This window comes from Bombina bombina, chromosome 1 (assembly GCF_027579735.1).
Source record: "Bombina bombina isolate aBomBom1 chromosome 1, aBomBom1.pri, whole genome shotgun sequence".
NCBI lineage: Eukaryota > Metazoa > Chordata > Amphibia > Anura > Bombinatoridae > Bombina > Bombina bombina.
In genome coordinates this window covers 1034212931-1034239719 of record NC_069499.1, presented here as the reverse complement: position 1 = coordinate 1034239719, position 26789 = coordinate 1034212931, and positions in this window count along the sequence as shown.

Sequence of the window (26789 nt, the reverse complement as noted above, 5' to 3'; positions counted from 1 at the left end):
TAAGAGCTTTCTGGCTAACGCCGGTTTATAAAGCTCTTAACTACTGTACCCTAAAGTACACTAACACCCATAAACTACCTATGTACCCCTAAACCGAGGTCCCCCCACACCGCCGCCACTCGATTAAAATTTTTAACCCCTAATCTGCCGACCGCCACCTACGTTATACTTATGTACCCCTAATCTGCTGCCCCTAACACCGCCGACCCCTGTATTATATCTATTAACCCCTAACTTGCCCCCCACAACGTCGCCGCAAGCTACTTAAAATAATTAACCCCTAATCTTCCGACCGCAAATCGCCGCCACCTACGTTATCCCTATGTACCCCTAATCTGCTACCCCTAACATCGCCGACCCCTATGTTATATTTATTAACCCCTAATCTGCCCCCCACAACGTCGCCGACACCTACCTACACTTATTAACCCCTAATCTGCCGAGCGGACCTGAGCGCTACTATAATAAAGTTATTAAGCCCTAATCCGCCTCACTAACCCTATCATAAATAGTATTAACCCCTAATCTGCCCTCCCTAACATCGCCGACACCTACCTTCAATTATTAACCCCTAATCTGCCGACCGGAGCTCACCGCTATTCTAATAAATGTATTAACCCCTAAAGCTAAGTCTAACCCTAACACTAACACCCCCCTAAGTTAAATATAATTTTTATCTAACGAAATAAATTAACTCTTATTAAATAAATAATTCCTATTTAAAGCTAAATACTTACCTGTAAAATAAATCCTAATATAGCTACAATATAAATTATAATTATATTATACCTATTTTAGGATTAATATTTATTTTACAGGCAACTTTGTAATTATTTTAACCAGGTACAATAGCTATTAAATAGTTAAGAACTATTTAATAGTTACCTAGTTAAAATAATTACAAATTTACCTGTAAAATAAATCCTAACCTAAGATATAATTAAACCTAACACTACCCTATCAATAAAATAATTAAATAAACTACCTACAATTACCTACAATTAACCTAACACTACACTATCAATAAATTAATTAAACACAATTGCTACAAATAAATAACATTAAATAAACTATCTAAAGTACAAAAAATAAAAAAGAACTAAGTTACAGAAAATAATAAAATATTTACAAACATAAGAAAAATATTACAACAATTTTAAACTAATTACACCTACTCTAAGCCCCCTAATAAAATAACAAAGCCCCCCAAAATAAAAAATTCCCTACCCTATTCTAAAATACAAATATTACAAGCTCTTTTACCTTACCAGCCCTGAACAGGGCCCTTTGCGGGGCATGCCCCAAGAATTTCAGCTCTTTTGCCTGTAAAAAAAAACATACAATACCCCCCCCCCAACATTACAACCCACCACCCACATACCCCTAATCTAACCCAAACCCCCCTTAAATTAACCTAACACTACCCCCCTGATGATCTTCCTACCTTGTCTTCACCATGCCAGGTTCACCGATCCGTCCTGGCTCCAAGATCTTCATCCAACCCAAGTGGGGGCTAGACATCCACTGAAGAAGTCCAGAAGAGGGTCCAAAGTCTTCCTCCTATCCGGCAAGAAGAGGACATCCGGACCGGCAAACATCTTCTCCAAGCGGCATCTTCTATCTTCTTCCATCCGATGACGACCGGCTCCATCTTGAAGACCTCCAGCGCGGATCCATCCTCTTCTTCCGACGACTAGACGACGAATGACGGTTCCTTTAAGGGACGTCATCCAAGATGGCGTCCCTCGAATTCCGATTGGCTGATAGGATTCTATCAGCCAATCGGAATTAAGGTAGGAATTTTCTGATTGGCTGATGGAATCAGCCAATCAGAATATAGTTCAATCCGATTGGCTGATCCAATCAGCCAATCAGATTGAGCTCGCATTCTATTGGCTGATCGGAACAGCCAATAGAATGCGAGCTCAATCTGATTGGCTGATTGGATCAGCCAATCGGATTGAACTATATTCTGATTGGCTGATTCCATCAGCCAATCAGAAAATTCCTACCTTAATTCCGATTGGCTGATAGAATCCTATCAGCCAATCGGAATTCGAGGGACGCCATCTTGGATGACGTCCCTTAAAGGAACCGTCATTCGTCGTCTAGTCGTCGGAAGAAGAGGATGGATCCGCGCTGGAGGTCTTCAAGATGGAGCCGGTCGTCATCGGATGGAAGAAGATAGAAGATGCCGCTTGGAGAAGATGTTTGCCGGTCCGGATGTCCTCTTCTTGCCGGATAGGAGGAAGACTTTGGACCCTCTTCTGGACTTCTTCAGTGGATGTCTAGCCCCCACTTGGGTTGGATGAAGATCTTGGAGCCAGGACGGATCGGTGAACCTGGCATGGTGAAGACAAGGTAGGAAGATCATCAGGGGGGTAGTGTTAGGTTAATTTAAGGGGGGTTTGGGTTAGATTAGGGGTATGTGGGTGGTGGGTTGTAATGTTGGGGGGGGGGTATTGTATGTTTTTTTTTTACAGGCAAAAGAGCTGAAATTCTTGGGGCATGCCCCGCAAAGGGCCCTGTTCAGGGCTGGTAAGGTAAAAGAGCTTGTAATATTTGTATTTTAGAATAGGGTAGGGAATTTTTTATTTTGGGGGGCTTTGTTATTTTATTAGGGGGCTTAGAGTAGGTGTAATTAGTTTAAAATTGTTGTAATATTTTTCTTATGTTTGTAAATATTTTATTATTTTCTGTAACTTAGTTCTTTTTTATTTTTTGTACTTTAGATAGTTTATTTAATGTTATTTATTTGTAGCAATTGTGTTTAATTAATGTATTGATAGTGTAGTGTTAGGTTAATTGTAGGTAATTGTAGGTAGTTTATTTAATTATTTTATTGATAGGGTAGTGTTAGGTTTAATTATATCTTAGGTTAGGATTTATTTTACAGGTAAATTTGTAATTATTTTAACTAGGTAACTATTAAATAGTTCTTAACTATTTAATAGCTATTGTACCTGGTTAAAATAATTACAAAGTTGCCTGTAAAATAAATATTAATCCTAAAATAGGTATAATATAATTATAATTTATATTGTAGCTATATTAGGATTTATTTTACAGGTAAGTATTTAGCTTTAAATAGGAATTATTTATTTAATAAGAGTTAATTTATTTCGTTAGATAAAAATTATATTTAACTTAGGGGGGTGTTAGTGTTAGGGTTAGACTTAGCTTTAGGGGTTAATACATTTATTAGAATAGCGGTGAGCTCCGGTCGGCAGATTAGGGGTTAATAATTGAAGGTAGGTGTCGGCGATGTTAGGGAGGGCAGATTAGGGGTTAATACTATTTATGATAGGGTTAGTGAGGCGGATTAGGGCTTAATAACTTTATTATAGTAGCGCTCAGGTCCGCTCGGCAGATTAGGGGTTAATAAGTGTAGGCAGGTGTCGGCGACGTTGTGGGGGGCAGATTAGGGGTTAATAAATATAACATAGGGGTCGGCGATGTTAGGGGTAGCAGATTAGGGGTACATAGGGATAACGTAGGTGGCGGCGGTTTACGGAGCGGCAGATTAGGGGTTAAAAGTGTAATGCAGGGGACAGCGATAGCGGGGGCGGCAGATTAGGGGTTAATAAGTGTAAGGTTAGGGGTGTTTAGACTCGGGGTACATGTTAGGGTGTTAGGTGCAGACTTAGGAAGTGTTTCCCCATAGGAAACAATGGGGCTGCGTTAGGAGCTGAACGCTGCTTTTTTGCAGGTGTTAGGTTTTTTTTCAGCTCAAACAGCCCCATTGTTTCCTATGGGAGAATCGTGCACGAGCACGTTTTTGATGCCGGCCGCGTCCGTAAGCAACTCTGGTATCGAGAGTTGCATTTGCGGTAAAAATGCTCTACGCTCCTTTTTTGGAGCCTAACGCAGCATTTGTTTGAACTCTCGATACCAGAGTTAAATTTATGGTGCGGCCAGAAAAAAACCCGCGGAGCGTTAACAGCCCTTTTACCGCCGAACTCTAAATCTAGGCCTAAGATGCGTTGTAATATATTGAATGAGGAACTCCCATAAGTATATAATAAAGGTATTAAAAATTACCAAGACATTTTATGACCTATAGAGAAATTCTAGAAGAATATTTCTAAAAGCATGATTTGGAAAACTAAAATATTGTGTGCTACATTGCAGGGTTTTAATGCACTTTTATTCAAGTAGCCACCAGTCTTTCAGTACTCAACAAGAATTGTCAATAACTCAGAAAACTAAAATACAACAATATAATAACAATGATAGGATAACATCTAAAATGGTCTAGCAATTCTTGAAATAAGAGTGAAGAGCACAAAAGCATTGTGGATAACAAACCCCCATCTAGCATATATTTGTGGTTCCTATTTCTTCTACTTTAATTGTTAAAAAAACATAATTTATGCTTACCTGATAAATTCCTTTCTCCTGTAGTGTGATCAGTCCACGGGTCATCATTACTTCTGGGATATTAACTCCTCCCCAACAGGAAGTGCAAGAGGATCACCCAGCAGAGCTGCTATATAGCTCCTCCCCTCTACGTCACACCCAGTCATTCGACCAAAAACCAACGAGAAAGGAGAAGCTAAAGGGTGCAGTGGTGACTGGAGTATAATTTAAAAATTTAGACCTGCCATAAAAAACAGGGCGGGCCGTGGACTGATCACACTACAGGAGAAAGGATTTTATCAGGTAAGCATAAATTATGTTTTCTCCTGTTAAGTGTGATCAGTCCACGGGTCATCATTACTTCTGGGATACCAATACCAAAGCAAAAGTACACGGATGACGGGAGGGACAGGCAGGATCTTTATACAGAAGGAACCACTGCCTGAATAACCTTTCTCCCAAAAATAGCCTCCGAAGAAGCAAAAGTGTCAAATTTGTAAAATTTGGAAAAAGTATGAAGCGAAGACCAAGTTGCAGCCTTGCAAATCTGTTCAACAGAGGCCTCATTCTTAAAGGCCCAAGTGGAAGCCACAGCTCTAGTGGAATGAGCTGTAATTCTTTCAGGAGGCTGCTGTCCAGCAGTCTCATAGGCTAAACGTATTATGCTACGAAGCCAAAAAGAGAGAGAGGTAGCAGAAGCTTTTTGACCTCTCCTCTGACCAGAATAAACGACAAACAGGGAAGACGTTTGTCGAAAGTCTTTAGTTGCCTGTAAGTAGAATTTTAGGGCACGAACTACATCCAGATTGTGCAGAAGACGTTCCTTCTTTGAAGAAGGATTTGGACACAAGGATGGAACAACAATCTCTTGATTGATATTCCTGTTAGAGACTACCTTAGGCAAGAACCCAGGTTTAGTACGCAGAACTACCTTATCCGAGTGAAAAATCAGATAAGGAGAATCACAATGTAAGGCTGATAACTCAGAGACTCTACGAGCCGAGGAAATAGCCATTAAGAACAGAACTTTCCAAGATAACAACTTTATATCAATGGAATGAAGGGGTTCAAACGGAACACCCTGTAAAACGTTAAGAACTAGGTTTAAACTCCATGGCGGAGCAACAGTTTTAAACACAGGCTTAATCCTGGCCAAAGCCTGACAAAAAAGCCTGAACGTCTGGAACTTCTGACAGACGTTTGTGTAACAGAATGGACAGAGCTGAGATCTGTCCTTTTAAGGAACTGGCGGACAAACCCTTTTCTAAACCTTCTTGTAGAAAAGACAATATCCTAGGAATCCTAACCTTACTCCAAGAGTAACCCTTGGATTCGCACCAATATAGGTATTTACGCCATATTTTATGGTAAATCTTTCTGGTAACAGGCTTTCTAGCCTGTACTAAGGTATCAATTACTGACTCAGAAAATCCACGTTTTGATAAAATCAAGCGTTCAATTTCCAGGCAGTCAGCTTCAGAGAAATTAGATTTTGATGTTTGAAGGGACCCTGAACCAGAAGGTCCTGTCTCAGAGGCAGAGACCAAGGTGGACAGGAGGACATGTCCACTAGATCTGCATACCAGGTCCTGCGTGGCCACGCAGGCGCTATTAGAATCACAGATGCTTTCTCCTGTTTGATCCTGGCAATCAATCGAGGAAGCATCGGGAAGGGTGGGAACACATAAGCCTTCCCGAAGGTCCAAGGTGCCGTCAAAGCATCCACCAGGGCCGCTCCCGGATCCCTGGATCTGGACCCGTAACAAGGAAGCTTGGCGTTCTGTCGAGACGCCATGAGATCTATTTCTGGTTTGCCCCAACGTCGAAGTATTTGGGCAAAGACTTCCGGATGAAGTTCCCACTCCCCCGGATGAAAAGTCTGACGACTTAGGAAATCCGCCTCCCAGTTCTCCACTCCCGGAATGTGGATTGCTGATAGGTGGCAAGAGTGAGACTCTGCCCAGCGAATTATCTTTGATACTTCCATCATCGCTAGGGAGCTTCTTGTCCCTCCTTGATGGTTGATGTAAGCTACAGTCGTGATGTTGTCCGACTGGAACCTGATGAACCCCCGCGTTGTTAACTGGGGCCAAGCCAGAAGGGCATTGAGAACTGCTCTCAATTCCAGAATGTTTATTGGCAGGAGACTCTCCTCCTGAGTCCAAGATCCCTGAGCCTTCAGGGAATTCCAGACAGCGCCCCAACCTAGCAGGCTGGCGTCTGTTGTTACAATCGTCCAATCTGACCTGCTGAATGGCATCCCCCTGGACAGATGTGGTCGAGAAAGCCACCATAGAAGAGAATTTCTGGTCTCTTGATCCAGATTCAGAGTAGGGGACAAATCTGAGTAATCCCCATTCCACTGACTTAGCATGCACAATTGCAGCGGTCTGAGGTGTAGACGTGCAAAAGGTACTATGTCCATTGCCGCTACCATTAAGCCGATCACCTCCATGCATTGAGCCACTGACGGGAGTAGAATGGAATGAAGGACACGGCAAGCGTTTTGAAGCTTTGTTAACCTGTCTTCTGTCAGGTAAATCTTCATTTCTACAGAATCTATGAGAGTCCCCAAGAAGGGAACTCTTGTGAGTGGAAAAAGAGAACTCTTCTTTTCGTTTACCTTCCACCCATGCGACCTTAGAAATGCCAGTACTAACTCTGTATGAGACTTGGCAGTTTGAAAGCTTGAAGCTTGTATCAGAATGTCGTCTAGGTAAGGAGCTACCGAAATTCCTCGCGGTCTTAGCACCGCCAGAAGAGCCCCCAGAACCTTTGTGAAGATTCTTGGAGCCGTAGCCAATCCGAATGGAAGAGCTACAAACTGGTAATGCCTGTCTAGGAAAGCAAACCTTAGGTACCGGTGATGATCTCTGTGAATCGGTATGTGAAGGTAAGCATCCTTTAAATCCACTGTGGTCATGTACTGACCCCTTTGGATCATGGGTAGAATTGTCCGAATAGTTTCCATTTTGAACGATGGAACTCTTAGGAATTTGTTTAGGATCTTTAAATCCAAGATTGGTCTGAAGGTTCCTTCTTTCTTGGGAACCACAAACAGATTTGAGTAAAATCCCTGTCCGTGTTCCGACCGCGGAACCGGATGGATCACTCCCATTAGTAACAGATCTTGTACGCAGCGTAGAAACGCCTCCTTCTTTATTTGGTTTGTTGACAACCTTGACAGATGGAATCTCCCCTTTGGGGGAGAGGATTTGAAGTCCAGAAGATATCCCTGAGATATGATCTCTAGTGCCCAGGGATCCTGGACATCTCTTGCCCAAGCCTGGGCGAAGAGAGAAAGTCTGCCCCCCACTAGATCCGTTCCCGGATCGGGGGCCCTCAATTCATGCTGTCTTAGGGGCAGCAGCAGGTTTTCTGGCCTGCTTGCCCTTGTTCCAGGACTGGTTAGGTCTCCAGCCTTGTCTGTAACGAGCAACAGCTCCTTCCTGTTTTGGAGCAGATGAAGTTGATGCTGCTCCTGCCTTGAAATTACGAAAGGAGTGAAAATTAGACTGTCTAGCCCTAGGCTTGGCTCTGTCTTGAGGCAGGGCATGGCCTTTACCTCCTGTAATGTCAGCGATAATTTCTTTCAAATAAGGTCTGCCCTTTGAAAGGTATGTTAAGTAACTTAGATTTAGAAGTAACGTCAGCTGACCACGATTTTCGCCACAGTGCTCTGCTTGCCTGAATGGCGAAACCGGAATTCTTAGCCGTAAGTTTAGTTAAATGTACTACGGCATCTGAAACAAATGAATTAGCTAGCTTAAGTATTTTAAGCCTGTTTGAAATTTCTTCGATAGTAATTGAGTCAAGAGTCTCTTCCAGGGACTCGGACCAAAAAGCGGCCGCGGCCGTGACAGACGCAATACATGCAAGGGGTTGTAGTATAAAACCTTGTTGAACAAACATTTTCTTAAGGTAACCCTCTAATTTCTTATCCATTGGATCTGAAAAGGCACAGCTATCCTCCACCGGGATAGTGGTACGCTTAGCCAGAGTAGAAACCGCTCCCTCCACCTTAGGGATCGTCTGCCATAAGTCCCGTGTGGTGGCGTCTATTGGGAACATTTTTCTAAATACAGGAGGGGGGGAAAAGGGTACACCGGGCCTATCCCACTCCTTAGTAATTATCTCTGTAAGCCTCTTAGGTATAGGAAATACGTCAGTACTCGCCGGTACCGCATAGTATCTATCCAGCCTACATAATTTCTCTGGGATTGCAACGGTGTTACAATCATTCAGAGCCGCTAATACCTCCCCTAGCAGTACGCGGAGGTTTTCAAGCTTAAACTTAAAATTAGAAATGTCTGAATCCACTCTATTGGGATCAGAACCGTCACCTGCAGATTGAAGCTCTCCGTCCTCATGTTCCGCATACTGTGACGCAGTATCTGACATGGCCCTAGTATTATCAGCGCACTCTGTTCTCACCCCAGAGTGGTCACGCTTCCCTCTAAGTTCGGGTAATTTAGACAAAACTTGAGTCATAACATTAGCCATGTCCTGCAATGTGATTTGTAATGGCCGCCCTGAAGTACTCGGCGTTACCATATCACGCACCTCCCGAGCGGGAGATTCAGGTACTGACACGTGAGGCAAGTTAGTCGGCATAACTTTCCCCTCGTTGTTTGGTGAATGCTGTTCAATTTGTACAGATTGACTTTTATTTAAAGTAGCATCAATGCAATTAGTACATAAATTTCTATTGGGCTCCACTTTGGCTTTAGCACATATAGCACAGAGATATTCCTCTGAGTCAGACATGTTAAACACACTAGCAATTAACCCAGTAGCTTGGAAATACTTTTCAATTTAATTTTCAATAGTATGAAAAAAACGTACTGTGCCTTTAAGAAGCAGAGAAGTTATGACAGTTGAGAAACAATAAAACTATAAAATCAAATTATTTCCGGTAAAAATATAATTTTAGCAAAGGATTGCCCCCATTAGCAATGGATAACTAACCCTTAAATGGCAGAAAAAAAGTACAGAATATAACGTTTTATATCACAGTCAAGCACTATCTCACAGGTCTGCTGTGAGTGATTACCTCCCTCAAAATAACTTTTGAAGACCCTTGAGCTCTGTAGAGACGAACCGGATCATGCAGGGAAGAAAAACAGACTTGTCACTGAATTCCTGATGCGTAGTAAAAGCGCCAAATTCAGCCCCTCCCCCTCACACACAACAGTGAGGGAGATCAGTAAACTGTCAAAAATTAAATAAAATGCCCGCCAAGTGGATAATTAGTGCCCAACACAATTTTTCACCCAGTACCTCAGAAAATTAAACGATTTAACATGCCAGCAAAACGTTTAACCTCAATAAATAAATTGTCACAGAAACCTACTGCTAGCCGTTCTCACTGCAATATAGGCTAAGGTTTTATTCATACAGTATCATTCCAGTGAAGTGCCATTCCCCAGAATACTGAAGTGAAAATATACATACATGACAGCCTGATACCAGTTACTACTACTGCATTTAAGGCTGAACTTACTTTATATAGGTATCTGCAGAATTTTCTAATCAATTCCATTCTCAGAAAATAATAAGCTGCTACATACCTCTTTGCAGGTGAACCTGCCCGCTGTCCCCTGATCTGAAGTATACCTCACCCCTCAGATGGCCGAGAACAGCAACATGATCTTAACTACTCCGGTTAAAATCATACAGAAACTCAGGTAGATTCTTCTTCAAATTCTCCCTGAGAAGGAACAACACACTCCGGTGCTGTTTTAAAATAACAAACTTTTGATTGAAGTTATAAAAACTAAGTAAAATCACCACAGTCCTCTCACACATCCTATCTATTAGTTGGGTGCAAGAGAATGACTGGGTGTGACGTAGAGGGGAGGAGCTATATAGCAGCTCTGCTGGGTGATCCTCTTGCACTTCCTGTTGGGGAGGAGTTAATATCCCAGAAGTAATGATGACCCGTGGACTGATCACACTTAACAGGAGAAAAACACAATATTCAACATATTTTTATTATTGCAGTGTTCTCTCCAGGACCTATTTAATGGCTGATTTTACTGATTTTACTAACCAACTAGTAAAAACTTAATCCCATATAAGCTAAAATTAGCTCAAATTATCCCCCCCCCCCCCCGACAAAGTTTGTTACACAAAGTATCATTAAATCAATTTATGTTAAAGTGATGTTAAATCCAAGCGTTTGTGAATTTACCATTGGAACAAATAAAGGGGACTATTATTCATGAAGTTTCACTTGAAACAAATAAAGGGGCTTTCAGCATGAATTATTTTATACTTCATGAATGAAAGTCCCCTTTATTTGTTCCAATGGTAAATCCTAGCATTTCACAAATACTAGGATTTACCATCACTTTAAATTATGCAATTAATTTGTGTTTTGGATAGCTTAAGTAACACTTACGGTATGTATAACAGAAAATGTAGTATTACACTGCCCCCAATGCCACCTGCATGCTTCAACTGAGACCAAAAATAGGCCATACCATCTTAAGGCAGAGCAGCTCATACCCCTTTTTATTATTTAACCATACCCCAAAACTGACAAGTATAATGTACTAGTTTGATGTGCAAAAAAATCTAACATTTGTAGCACTCTGTCATTGTATTTTATAAATTGGCTGTCATTAAAAAGTAAAAAAAAATAGTTAAATGTAATAGTAAAAAACAAAACGAAATGAAGTTATTTAAATTTACATGTAAATAAAGAATACCTACGTATTGCTCATTAGCCTGTGTAGTCAAAATAACAGGCACCTGAGCAGGGCAAGACTGGCTCTAACATTTCACATAGACACAGCAAGGCAGTGAGGGGCAGGGCAGGGCTGGCCCTGCATTATCACAATTAATAATGCTGGCGACTGGGTGGAGCAAAGGCAACAGTTCCCAGCCAGCAATTAGCCCCAGACCACCTGGCAAAAGCCCTATGCTTAGTTCAGAGCGTGGCCATCTGGATGGCAACATATCCTGTGGAGAACATTTGGTTTTTTAAAAAAATCAAAACAGTTTCCACTAGTTTTTTCATTAGTTTCTATGGAATATGCCAGGTCAGGTATGAAAAACTGGAGCTGATCGGTACAGTGACAGTCCAATTGCATATTGAACAAATTGTGAATAGCTGCACAACTGTCATACAAGCAATAAAACACAACCTCATTGCGCAAGATGCAGACTAAACATTATATCTAATTTGCACAACTGGAGACTCCTCATAATACATAAAGTGAAAAACATGTCAAGGGAGTGTCAATGCTGACAGCTGTAAGTGATGCATATTTTACAGAGTATACATTACTTTAATATTAAAACCATATTTATTGTTTGTACTGATGTGTTGTGGGTGTATGTCACTTTGATAAATAGCAGTAGATAAATGCCAGAACTATCTTATAATAAGATTGTGAACTGTGAAATATATTTTGTGCATTGCAGAATTTTATGATATAATTACGTATATTATTAGCAGATCATGTATGGTGATCACTAAAAGCTTGACAAAATGAGATACGGTGTGCATAAATAACTGTCACTCTACAAATGAATAAGTGCTGAGGTTGTTAAGCTTTATATCTAACAGTTATGAATGCCGGATATTGAAACTGAATTCGGATGTGAATGGAATCTTGCTCAAGTTGCAAACCCTGTGCATCGGAGCTATCTAGCCTTTCACAAAACATGTCATATCTCTACATTTATGGCATAGTGAGCATAATGAATGATGCGCAATATCTTAGCTAATGCATTTTGTAAAGAGACATAATAGTAATGATTAGGAAATACAGTACAGACATATATTATAACTATGTTGGACAATAATCACATTATTTTCTGAGGATTTAGAAGAGATGAACCTTTTCTATCACATGCCTTCCATGGAAGCCTCTTTTCTATCTATTGGCTGCCCCTCTTATTCTTTCCCCAGGGCAAAACCACACATACAATGGTCTAGTGTTGACCATTTACATGCATATAACCTTCTTCCTCACTGTGTCTGTTTATTTCCACTTTCCTAAGCAGGACATGGATACCAGAGAACACACTGGTGAGGTGTAACATTATTAAAGGGACATTCTACTCTTTTCGTTAGCCTTTTATTTAAATCCCTTTCTTTTACTGTGTAAGGGTGCAGCCGTTGAGCAAATGGGAAGCAAACTTACATGTATATTTTCCAATTACTCCAATCACTGTCCTTACCTTATTTTCTTATAATATTTTTTATGCAAAATAAACTACCAAGATGTGCACTGTAGTTTATATTTTTTAATAACAGTAACAATTATTACAATCAAGATATTGTATTATTGCCTTGTACATGCAGAGCTGACCCTACCATGGGATTTCGAAAGAGAGAGAGAAAAAAAATATATATTTATATGTATGTATTAACTGGGCTGTTACCTTTATGCCTTCAATGTAACTCTGCGTTAAATGCAGGATTTTGTTTGCTTGGTATTTGTGACTCTTGCCACTGTATGTGTAAGTATAAAATGTCAAGCCAATGCTCTTATAGTACTAAAGTGATATACAGCAGTAACACAATCACCCTAAGACCCTCTAACCACATCAGATCAGACCTCAAAGCTCTGCAGGCACTTTGTCAACTACATCACATTTGACCTCTGTCCTTACAGCCCCCTGTGAGCTACATACCCATATCAGATCAGGCCTCTGGTCTTGCAGACCCCTCTGTCAGCTACAAACCCACATCAGATCAGGCCTCTGGTCTTGCAGACCCCTCTGTCAGCTACAAACCCACATCAGATCAGGCCTCTGGTCTTGCAGACCCCTCTGTTAGCTACATACCTACATCAGAATAGGCTTCTGGTCTTGAAGACCCCTCTGTCAGCTACATACCTACATCAGAATAGGCTTCTGGTCTTGAAGACCCCTCTGTCAGCTACATACCAACATCAGATCAGGCTTCTGGCCTTGCAGACCCCTCTGTCAGCTGCATACCCACATCAGATTAGGCCTCTGGTCTTGCAGACCCCTCTGTCACTTACATACCCACATCAGATCAGGCCTCTGGTCTTAGATACCACTCTGTCAGATACCTTTTATATTTACTAACTTCATTTGGTTTTATTATAAACTAGTTTTATATATCATGTTTGTATATTGAATATTTATCCCTTAATACTCTAGGTTGAGAGTGGGTATGTTTTTTTTATAAAAGAGTTATAACTTGTTTCCATATTTAAACAATAGGCAGTCCAGCTGAAGTATCCATGACAAAGTGCCAGTATAGCAAGAAACACGTTGGATCTAGCTGTGGTATTTAGAGGGACGTCTTCTCGTCATTGTATTACTGTTTCAATGAAGACCTTTGTTTCTATTTTCAAGCATCCAATTTGGATGTTTATTCTTCATTCTGTGTATAGTATATTTATCAGGGGACGTTGATTTGAAGTTGGATATTGCGGTTGTGACTGCCTGGGGGTGTGGCTCCCACTGCTCCTCAAATTCTGGTTTTGGCGTTCTCTGGGTTACTTGGGCACATTACCCGCTTAGAGCTTATTGTCCGGTAAGTTGTTACTTGAAGACTATACATTATACCAGGTACTGAAGACAAACCAAGAAAACTGGTGTGATATTTTAACTGATACATATATCGACACTACATAACCACAATAGCCTCAGTATATATTTACTATAATATCTGGATTATACTAATTACATTATGCTGGCTGTGTTTGAATTATCAGCAGTATTTATGGTTCTAACACACATATGTTGTCTGAAAGTTTGTGGTGTATAGTTTTTTGAGTTGCAGCTACATACCTAAATCAGATTGTGCCTGTAACCCTTAAATTCCTCTGTCAGCTACATACCTACATCAGATTAGTGTTGCAGTCCTGAAGCTCATCTGTCAGCCACATACTCACATCAGATCAGACCAAAAGGCCCTGCAGCAGAGGTGCAAGTCACCAGTAAGTCTCAAGGCTTTGTATTTAAGTCCCAAGTCAAGTCCCGAGTCAAGATAAGCAAGTCCAAATCAAGTCCAGAGTCAAGACAGGTAAGTCGATAAAAGAAAGACGGGAGGAGCAATTATGTGATAAAACTTTGTCTTTATTCCATGTAGGTTAAAAGCTTAATACAGGAATGACAGAACTCATGTCCTCAGGAACACAGCTGTGTTCCTGAGGACATGAGTTCTGTCATTGCTGTATTGAGACGACCGGTGGGGTTAAGCTGCTAATTGCATATGCATTTGCTTAAATGATAGCTCGAATCTAGGTTATTATGTGTGTGGAATATAACCGGCAGTACTCATTTGTGTGGGCACAAGTGCACTCAGGGTCTCTCCTAAGGGGGAAGTGTTGAAATTGTTCAAAAGTCCAAGTCAAGTCTCGAGTCAACAAAGGCAAGTCTAGGTCAAGTCCTCAGCTTTAAGCTTCAAGAGTTTAACAAGTCATTAGTACTCTTTGCATAATATAGCATTGGAGCAGTGACGGCTGGTGACTTTTGAAGATGGGGGAGCACTAGCCCCGCCCCTCAGATGGCTCGGCCCATTTTATTGTGTGTGTATGTATATATATATATATATATATATATATATACATACACACACATACATACACACACACTTTGCCAGTTACCTTAACACATCCTTGTACAAGGTGAGGGCAGTGTGTTATGTGTATTTCTGTGTGTTGTATGTACATAACTAACCTGTGTATATTGAAAGACAAGAGCACCATATACACCCTGCAGTTACTATATATATATATATATATATATATATATATATATATATATATATATAGTGGGTACAAGAGTCCTGTTACTTGGGCAGTATAAGGACATATATATATATATTTATTTATATTTATAAAGTCCTTATACTGCCCCAGTGACAGGACTCTTGTACCTAGTATATATATTAGTACATACACACCTCCAGTAACACATCCCTGCCATACATATGTAGTGCAACATCATCTCCAGCACTTACTGTCTGACATTCACATCACAGTATTAGCTCCTGCCTGTCTCTCACTGGCACATCATCCACATGAATCCATTAAACTTGGCTGAACAGACAGACACACACTTAGAATAGATTTGACACGGATGCCAGTGTCTCACTCAGCACCACTAATGAGAGCAAGTGTGATTCCACCCTGTGCCATTGGCTGATCATCTTTATTACCTATCTCATCAGGATGCAGTGAGGATGCTGTGATATCCAGAGCACAGCATCCTGATACAAACCCATCACTGTCAGCCTTTATGCTGCACACACACCCTCCTTACCTGTCCCAACTCCTGCTGCCTCTAACACCCCTTAAGCAGGGTCACAGCCGTCCCTCCATCCCCGGATACACTTGCAGGCTGTGCAAGGACAAGTCATCCATACTGCACTGATTGCAGGGATGTCCCAGGCTGCTGCATGTGATTCGCCTCCTGCTCCTCCCCCCCCCCCCCAGCACCCAGATCCGCCAGTCTGAGCCCCCACCACATACCTGTTAGCCTGTGATGGTTTCCTTAGAAGATTCCAGTTTCACTTTCACTTTAAACCCCGGGATTGCCCCTGCTGGCCACAATCAGCAGCAGAGGTCTTTTAAAGGGCCAGGCAGTGTGTGAGAAGTCAGTGCGAATCTTCAGCTTCCCTATTGTTTGTCTTCTATGCGTTGCTGTGTAACACAGCAACGCATAAAAGACAAACAATAGGGTACTACCCGGCAAAGTGGCGTGCAGGCGCAGCCTATCCGAGGGCACACAGGCAACTTGGCTAGAACGCCTGTTTGATGCGGGGGAGGAGCCGGTGATGCAGGGATACCTGCAGCCAATCAGAGCGCAGCTGAACTTGGCTCCTTGAAGTTGTCCCTCCCCACTCGCACACTTCAGCTTGTGCGAACAGGGATCTGAATGCAAGCAGTTTAAGCCTGGCCCACATGCCTGCAGTGAAATAGACTTCACTGACAGGCAGGGTATAGGGCTCTATCGCACGTGCGATTGCCTTAAAGAGACACACCAGGAACCAAAAATTTTTTGGGGGGTTTGAAATAAAATATAATTTTTCTAATAGGGGGCTATTGGAAAAATTATATTTTATTCAGCAAAAAAATTTTTTTCCTCTGCATCTGACAGGGGGGCACGTGCTCATGTGCACAAATGGAGGAGCCTCCACTGCATTGGAGTATTAATTACTGTATATAATGTATACTAATTCATATCAGGAAGGTCTTTAAAATATGTTTATATTTTCCCAGTTCAATTTCAAGTGAGATTTACAATTTGAAATTGTGACATAACAAACATAACAGTGAAAAAACAATATTTATTGTTAAATGAGAGTAACAATATTATTATAGAAATAACACCACTGCCAAGTACCCAAAAACTCAAGTAATTGAAAAATGCTGTGCTGTCATACTTTGAGAGAGAGTCAATATGAGTGAGGGTTCTTTTCTTTGAACCCTATTAGGCATTGCACTTGCAAAATATTAAATTGGACAAAAAGTATATCAGACATTTGTGCACAATGGGGCCCATAGTATGATGCCTCCATGGCTGAAAACATGCTGCATTTTTTTATGTGAAGAAGAGACTAGCCCAGTGCAACAAATATAGCATAATATGAGAATTTGGTTACACTTTTATTTCTTGTACTTTTGTATTTTATATTACTTTAAACTTCAGACAGAGAGCAGCATCTTAGTTCATCCCAGTTTCACTTTCCATGGACTGCTCTGACAAGCCGAACTTGGGCTAGATTGAGGCGCAAATGGTTTTGTGCTAGCGCAATCATGTTTTTTTGAGCAATTTTAATTTTGCTGATGTTACAAGTGGAACAAAATTGCAATTGCGCTAGCGCACTGGTTTTCAAACCTGTCCTCAGGCCTCCCCAACAGTCCTGGTTTTCTAGATTACCTTGGATTAGAGCAGGTAAAATAACCATGTTTACTACTCAGATGATTATTTCACATGTGCTCCAGTTCAGATATCCTCAAAATGTGGCCTGTTAGGGAGGCCTGGGGACAGGTTTGAAAACCAGTGCGCTAGTGCAAATCCCCCTTTACGCTTCAATCTATTGTTTTAAAAGATAGATAATCCCTTTATTACCCATTCCCCAGTTTTGCATAACCAACACAGTTATATTAATATACTTTTTAACCTGTGGGATTACCTTGTATCTAAGCATCCTCTGACAGTCCCCTGATCACATGACTTTGTATTTATCATCTATTAACTTGAATTTAATACTGTGTTGTGTTAACTCTTAAATAACTCCCCAGGCGTGGACACAGTGTTATCTATAATGCCCACATGAGCTATCAGTCACTTGTTGTGAAAAACAATTTAAAAAGCATGTGAAAAGAGGCGGCCTTCAAGGGCTTAGAAATTAGCATATGAGTCTACCTAGGTTTAGTTTCAACTAAGAATACCAAGAGAACAAAGCAAATTTGATGAAAAAAGTAAATTGGAAAGCTGATTAAAATTACAAGTCCTATCTGAATAATGAAAGTTTAATTTTGACTAGACTGTCCCTTTAACTGTTTTCTGAAACAAAAAAGTTGCACAAAACACTTCAAAAATGCATTACAAAGTACACTTACACTCATAATAACACTGTCTAATAACAAAAAAAAAGTTATAATGGTTCAAAGATTGGAGATCTCGAGTGTTAGGAAAAAAAAGGCAGGCGAATGGCTTTAATATTGAGACACATACATATACATTGCTTTAACAAATAACCTTAGATAGTGACAATCTGAGATTTTGTATAACCTTTTGTATTACTATTTTAAGTAACCTCCTCACCCCGCCTCCAATCCAATAATAAAAACAAACAAAAGTAAAAACATTACACTTTCCATTGGCATTTTATCATATTTTTTTGTTTGACCAAAAATAAATATCTTGGGGTTTAATTAAAACAAAAGTGAGTTGGTATTTTAAATGTATTATTTTATTTGTCATTTTCCAGGGACCATTCTAGGTCACATCTCTGACCTTTAGAATGTATAAAGACTTGGCAAGTCATAGGGTTTAAGTCCAAGTCAAGTCTCGAGTCATGGCTGTCAAAGCCTAATTCAAATCACAAGTCTTCCTTGATTATGTCGAGTCGAGTTACAAGTCATCAAATTTGTGACTTGAGTCCAAGTCAAGTCCAAGTCATGCCACTCAAGTCCACATCTCTGCCCTGCAGCTCCTAAGCTTAAATGGACAGTATACACCAATTTTCATGTAACTGCATATAATAGACACTACTATAAAGAATAATATGCAGAGATACTGATATAGAAATTCAGTATAAAACCTTTTAAAAACGTACCTAAATGCGTACATTTAGCACTCTTGATAGGTTAGGAAGGGACACCCACGGAAAAGGGACTGAGAGCAAACCTCTCCCTCCCCTGCACATTATACAAACATAAGCAGTCTGCAGTCTGTATACAACAGTATACATCTAACACATCTAAAACTTTGGGGCTTGGTTAGGAGTCTGAAAATCAGCACAATGTTATTTAAAAATAAGCAAAACTATACTTTTTTTACAATATCACACCCAGATGGGCTATATAAATGAAGCATCTACAAAACATTTATGCAAAAAAAAAAAAAAAGAGTGTACAATGTTCCTTTAACATTGCAGTACATATTGCTGCTCTTTCTGTGCATCGGAAGTGAGAGGAGAAGGCTGGCATGACAGCCAGGCAAAAACATGTGGTACTGGTTGTTGTGAGCAGCCAGAAAAATAAGGAATTCAGCTGGAGGGCAGATCTTAGACTCAGTGACTCTGGTTCTAATCTGGCAAGTTCCCAGCAACTGCTGAAATACTTCTCTTCTGTTGAATACTATACCATTTAAATAAATTAGCATTTCTCCCTATTACTTTTTCTGTGATAACGGTGACATATCTTCTTTGTACTTTTTCTGAAATACTTCCCCCTTTTGTACTTCTGCGAATCAATTACTGCCTCCTACTTCTCATATCCTCATTTCCCCTTCTCCCAAAATCTACACGACGCCTTTAAGATTCTAAAAAAAAAACAACATATGCTAATTTGCAGCATCCTAAAATAACACAATTTTAATTGAAATTACTATAGGGAATGTGCTGTATGTACTTAGCAGTATGAAATTAGCAATTATGTCTTGAAAAACAGACTGAAGTGCCACTGTAGCTTTATAAATAGAAGCATAGTTATTTAATGACATAACCATTTAAGAAGAAAGAAGAAAATCAGATTCTAATTACATGCATGCTTCTAACCAATGTATATAAATGCATACGTACCATTTACCAAGATGATGATAACATAGCTTTTAAGAAAATGTTCATTTTCTGCCTTGACTTGTTATTTATAACTATGACTACCTGGAGTGAATAATGAACATTATAGATGAAAAATAGCTTTAATGGTAATAGCTAAAAATATCATCAATGTTTAACACATGTAACTTATTGGGCCTTTGTTTCCCTTTTGCATTAATGACAATACAGTTATGTCAGTAAGTACAGGAATACCCCGCTCATACAGCGGGTTAGGGACCGGAGCCCCGCTGTAAAGTGAAAACCGCCTTAAAGTGAAACAAGGCAGTTTTAGCTTTCTTTTCACTTGCTAGTGTGTTTAAAACATGAAAACAGGTTTGAACTAACATATATTAGGTGTACAATAGTGCTAAGTTTAGTTTAACACCAGCACAGTATTCAATAAGTATTTAATAAACACTGTACCTGTAAAATAGTGACAATTACTGTAGTAAAATTTGCCAGACTATTGCACTGAGACACAGATTGCACTGTAATGCTGTAAATAAAATGAACTGCACATAACAAAATGGTGCCAGTCACTTTTCTCGCAATCTCACGATGATTACAGCACTGTTTCAAATTCCTTGTAGGTTGAACTCCAGCTCCACAAAGCGCTGTATTAGCGAAGCGCTGTAAAGTGAAGCTCTGTAAAGTGAGGTATACCTGTAATTTGGACTGCTATATTTAATTCTAACATGGGGTAGATTACATTCCAAGTGAGAACAATATTTTACATAAAACATTTTTATTTCACGTTTTAGCTGGAATAGAATCCACCCCATTATACCAGAACTAGGGCCTAGATTTTAAGGGGTTGATTTATTTAAGTGCAGGCGGACATGATACTATGTAGCGTATAATGTCCGACGCAAATCAATAAATGCCGACAGCTTACGCTGTCGGCATTTATCATTGCACAAGCAGTTCACCACAACTGCTTGTGCAACGCCTCCTGCAGATTTGCGGCCAATCCTAAATCAGCGTGATCGTATAGGATCAGGAGGATTGATGTCCGCAGCCTCAGAGCAGGTGGACCAGTTATGGAGCAGCGGTCTTTAGATCGCTGCTCCATAACTGCTGTTTCCGGCGAGCCTAAAGGCTGGCGCGGAAACAGGGGCATCAAGCTTGATAATTCAGCCCCAATGACTGCAAATTTGTTTCACGAGGGAAATATTGTTTTTTTTTAGAATTCCATTCCTCATAAACATAACAATAGTGAAGTATACAAACCGCTGTCCCATCAGGTTTCACACTACAGGTTACATACAAAAAAAAAAATTAAATTCTCACAAGAAAACCAGAATAATATCTCTTAACCCCAAGATACTGATATAAATAGGTCACCTTAGAAGACCAAACTCCCTGAACCCAGCAATGGTTTCAAATATCACCCAGACCTTAATACTGGCAGTGGCATATGGTGATATCACAGAACAGTTTGAATGCAGACAACTCCTTACCGTTAAAGGGCCACTAAACCCAAAATCTTTCTTTCATGATTCAGATAGAGAATATAAATTTAAACAACATTACAATTTACTTCCATTATTTATTTTGCTCCATTTTTTAAATATCCTTAGTTGAAGAAAAAGCAATGCACATGGTGAGCCAATCACACGAGGCTTCTATGTGCAGCAACCAATCAGCAGCTAGTGAGCATATCTAGATATGCTTTCCATCAAAGAATATCAAGAGAATAAAACAAATTAGATAATAAAAGTAAATTAGAAAGATGTTTAAAATTGCATTCTCTTTCTAAATCATAAAAGAAAAAATGTGGGTGGCATGTCCCTTTAAGCATCTGCATCATACATCAAGGAATTGCTGTAGTGGTGATCATCATTAAGCTGAAGGTCCAACACAACCATTCAGTTGCTTAACATTGGAGGCACAGGATCCCAAAGGATTGGGGAGTATATAAGTATAGACTTAATTGTATTACATTGTCCCAGCTAATGAAAAACTGATTAAAATCTAAAGCAATGAAGATGGCAAACTCATAAGCAAGATCATGATTATTACAAATAAAGCTAATGTTATAGTTAATATTTCAGGACGTCTGTTGATAAATTACTATCCTGGAGATTAAATTTGCATTCCCATTTATCTTTGATCATATGTTATATAAAGGTGTCTTGAATACACTGTCCTCATGTAACAAACACCTCCCATGCATTACATTGTCTAGCAATTAGAGTAACCTGGCTTTCTTCCTGCAACACCAGTTCTCCTACAGCAATATCCTATGGTGGTCTACACTTTAGCCACACGCCAAGGCCAGGAGACATACATTGTGGTGATATAGGCATTGTAATATCCTTTTATGACAGCTTCAGATGGGGCATTTGACATAGCAGAGCATCATTTTTTTTTACAAGGTCTTTTGGTATCTGAGACACAACTCTTATATGGTTTGCACCTTACCTATACTTAATTTATATTCTCCTTCGCTGATATAAAATCTGATCTTGTTCTGCTCTCTGTGGTAGTACCACAATGTTAGGCTCCTCCTTGCCGATTTCATCCAATGCATATTCCCCTAAAAAACCTAGATTCAGCTAAATTTTAATACTGTCTGTTGTTTCATTAAAAGGGAATTTTTCTGGGTTTTTTTTTTTTTATTTGACTGCAGTGAAATTTTTATGTTTTACATTGAACTCATCAGTGTAAAATTTAAAGTGATGGCAAAATCTCCCCTTTTTAAAATCAGATTCGGAATGTTAGTGATATTTTAGATGGCGTTTAATTCATCAGTTGTAACGAAGATGCATTATAACTTACATTTTATATATAGATATAAGATTCAAATACCCCACGTTCCACCGCCCACTTCAAAAGCCAATTTTTCTGTGAGCTAAAGGTTTGAATTGTTCTCCAATCAGCGCTATAGCTACAACAAAAGTGCCATATGGAAAGACCGCTGACAGACAAAAATAGTTTGGCTGCTATAATACACTGTTATAGGGACAGTCAACACCAGTATTTTTGTTGTTTAAAAGATAGATATTCCCTTTATTACCCATTCCCCAGTTTTGCATAACCAACACAGTTAAAGATACAAGGGATATGTTGAAGAACTGGACACTAAGGGGGAAATATTATTAGAAAGCATTAGTTGGATATAAGACATCTTAGAAGCTATTGGGCCAGATTACAAGTAAACAGTGAAAACCCAAACCCAAGCATTATGGAGTATTACTTTCACTTGAGTATAACTAATAACGCTTTAATTCTTGGGTTGGTATTACGTAAAAATAGTTAAAATATATTTTGTGCAAATATTTGTATGGTTTGCAAGTTTGTATGGTGCATGCTATGCAATCATGTAGGACAGTGCTGATACATATATATATATATCTCAATACTTTATGATAGACTTATTAGAGAAATCCAGTTTAATACTGTAAGGAAATGTGGGCTCAACTGAGATGTTAAAAGAATTAACCCAAAATTAAATCTTACAGAACTATCTATGCTATAGATGTACAATAGTACAGCTATGGTGTAAATTAGATAAAAGGTGAAAACTAAATTATTCAAATTACAGTAAAAAAATTGGATGACATTTGGTAATTTAAGTATTCTGACCATAGATACAAGATCTGCACCAAACGTGGATGGTGTGCACTTGAGAGTCATTCACCTCATATCTTCCATAGAGCAATGCCAGAGCATTTTATGGTGAGACAGGCCCATATATTGGTGCCACCAATGCTCTGGCAAGTAGGATAACAGACATCGCAACCTGCAAAAACTCATTTCAGGGAGGTGGCTTCCCCCGCTACTGCGCCGCCCCCCCCTCCCAGTTATATATTGGACACCTTGAAACCCTAAATAAGATAGAGGCTTATCATTAAAGTAGCTTCCCACTAAACTCACATTAAAAAAAGTAGCTTTATTGCACAACCACATACAACAAACCTATTTTCCAGTGATCGTACGCTTGTTGAATGCGTAAATATTTTAGAATACGAAGTTTAATTACGTGCAGTAAATAAAGTAGTATTTGTGTTTTATTTTATTAGAATTAGGGGGGGGGGGCTTTTTGGTTACTGATGCTTTGAGGGTTCTATAACGTTCCAGCAACTAAAGGCATTCCTTAAAGAAACACTTTTCCGGATTTGGGCCACATTGGATCATGGTACTTGGAGTTTCAGGGAGATCGCATTCCATTTGCTGGCATCAGGGAGCCGCTATTACAATCAGGGAGACTCCCTGAACTTCAGGGAGAGTTGGGATGTCTGGGATAATGAAGTTAGACTCAATTAAAAAAAAAAGGGGGATATAAAGAAAATGGAAACATAATGGAAAAAATCATAAGTAAGAAAACCATGCAAAGATTATATTTAATTAAAAATGGTTAAAAAAAAAACAAAACAAAAAAAAACAAATGGGGCCACACACATTGAAGAAATGTTTTTTTTTCTGGTTTGCAAATTCCCCAAAGTCTATGTAACAGTTTATTTGTATTTTATTGCATAACTAAATTGAAGCTATAGTTATTATTTCATGCTGGTCTTCTTAAAATATTCTTCAGAGTTTTTGGTAGATCATTGCACACAGTAACCCAGTGAACATCTATATATATATATATATATATATATATATATATATACACATATACATATACATACACACAATATGACTTCTGAATTGTTTTCTGTATTTTTTCAGGATATTTTTAAATCTTATACATTTAAGAGAACTACAAGAAAAAATGAATACAAGAAATCCAAGAAAGGCTCCTTATTGTTTAAAGATACAAGGGATATGTTGAAAGTGGCAGAAATGTATCATATATATATATATATATATATATATATATATATATAAATAAATAAATAATACATTTCTGCCACTCTCACGTTTTTCCACTTTATGCAGAAATCAAGCATGAGAAAAATAACCGTAAAACATTACAAATTATATAAAATAATCCAACTGAGTTGTCATCCCCATATGAAATCAGGGTTTTGTGCAAAGCATGCATTTCAGTTACTCTTGCCCCAACGCTTATAGAATAGTACTAATATAATTATAAAAATCTGGTTCGTCAATTAATTAGGAGATCTGCAAATTTGTATTTGCTCTCAGGATGCATGAGCCATTAAGAAGGGAAGGTTAATATTGTATTGAATATATAGGAATCACACCCAAGATACAAAGCTGACCTTGCTGTCACTAACGATTACCCCCTTCTAAGAGAATCAGAATAAGTGAAACAAAACAAGCGCAGGTCTAAGAATGTAGGATTATTTTATAATATGTTTAACTTTATATATATATCCAATGTAAGCATATAGAAATATAAGTGTGTTTTAATTATAGGTGTATTTAAAATGTATAAGAAAATATAAAATGGAGATATTAAGTGTTAAATATCATAAGTTAATACGCAAATATATAGAAATATACAAAAGAACAATAATGCAATATTTAAATAAAAAGTAAGTTTACTTAAGCATGAAAAATAAAAATGAAAATAAAAAAACATAAAGGGACGTCTCTCCCTTTAAATGCAATGCATATACATAGAACACACTAAAATGCCTACTACTAGAGGTAGTGGCCAAATGTGATGGAAAAAGACTATCGTCTCAAAGTGCCATAAATGTCGTGTGGTGATGTTTATACAAGTCTCAGTACTCAATGTCTGTATTAGATTGATAAAATTGCAATTTGGAGTGGAATTCTTTGGTTAATAAGGTACCTTATTGATGCAATAAATTCTATGAATGTAGTGTTTTTCTTTAAATGATAGGGAAGAGATAATATACAAATATCTCAGACTGGTGCGGTTACAGTGGTCTGTATCACTCTCAGATTGCTGCGATAAAGCGGTATTTCTACCTTTCAGGTTGATGTGGTCATGTGACAAACCGTCTGGGCGTTCTGATCCACGGTTAATTGTAGCAAAGCAACACTTTGTGGCAATCTTGTTGGTAACAAATTGCGCTAGTAAACTTGGATCTTTCTGATCAAAGGTAAATACCACTAGTAGTGGTGTGATCGTTCTGATAGAGAATTCTGAGCGATACTGGAGGAAAGCTGGACACAAAGTTTGTTGTGTATAGAACTCCTGTACGTACGTCTTGATAAAGCCCCCTATTGGCGCGTTGACCAGGACGATACCTAACTTTGCTCTGTGCTACTGTTTCACCTGCCAAACAGTCTGAAAGTACAGCGAAAAAACGACAGCTGTATGGCCAAATCTTTTCCTTACACACTCCTGTGATTTTTACTGCTATGTGCATATAATAAAGTTTGTATTTTAAGGAAGCTTCCTTTGTGATTGATTTTTGTATTGCTTAAAGGACAGCGAGGAGTCCTTTTATGTATAAAGCTTATTTTTTAGTCTACCTGCTCCCCGGGATCCAATAGGAGATATGGCTCACTATAATTGCGTTGTGTCATGCAAAAGGTGATTTTTTTCTATTAGCTTCTAAGGGCTAGATTTATGAAGCCCCTATGGCAGCAAGTTCTCACAAGAACTTGCTCGCCGTGATTTATCAAGCAGCGGTCACCAGACCGCTGCTTGATAATGCTCTTCGCCACCTCTGAACTGGCCAAATTCAATCTCCTCGGTCGAGTCCGACCGAGGAGATTGACAGCTCCTGCCCGCGCGTGATTGGCTGTGCGCGGGCAGGGGGCGGGATTGCACGCGAGCGCAAAATTGCGCTCGTGTGCAATGCCGAATGCCTGCGGGTATTTTCGCCCCGCCACAGTCGAGCTGAGGTGTACAGGGGTGCGTATACGCGCCCCTGTACGCCTCAGCTTTAATAAATCTAGCCCTAAGAGGTTAATACAAAAAACTTAGGACTACAGAGGTAACCAAATGTTTTAACTTTGAAGTAGCTAGATATAGTTGATTAAAGTGAATACTTTGGTCTCTGTGTCTCCATATTTTACACAGTCCAATTGTTTACAACCTAGAAATCAGCATAGGGGAGGATTTGAGGTGTGAGTAGTGACTCCAGCCTCTGAACAATTACCACATGGCCAGCAATATTAAATATGAATATAACTCTTTTTGCAAAACACAATATAACTATCCATAATCACATATTTTATGTGTGGGGAAAAGCAGTTATCCAATGATCCCACCAAGTGAGGTCAGTCCAGCCCTGAAATACCAGGCAATTCTCCTTTGAACAAGGAACATGAT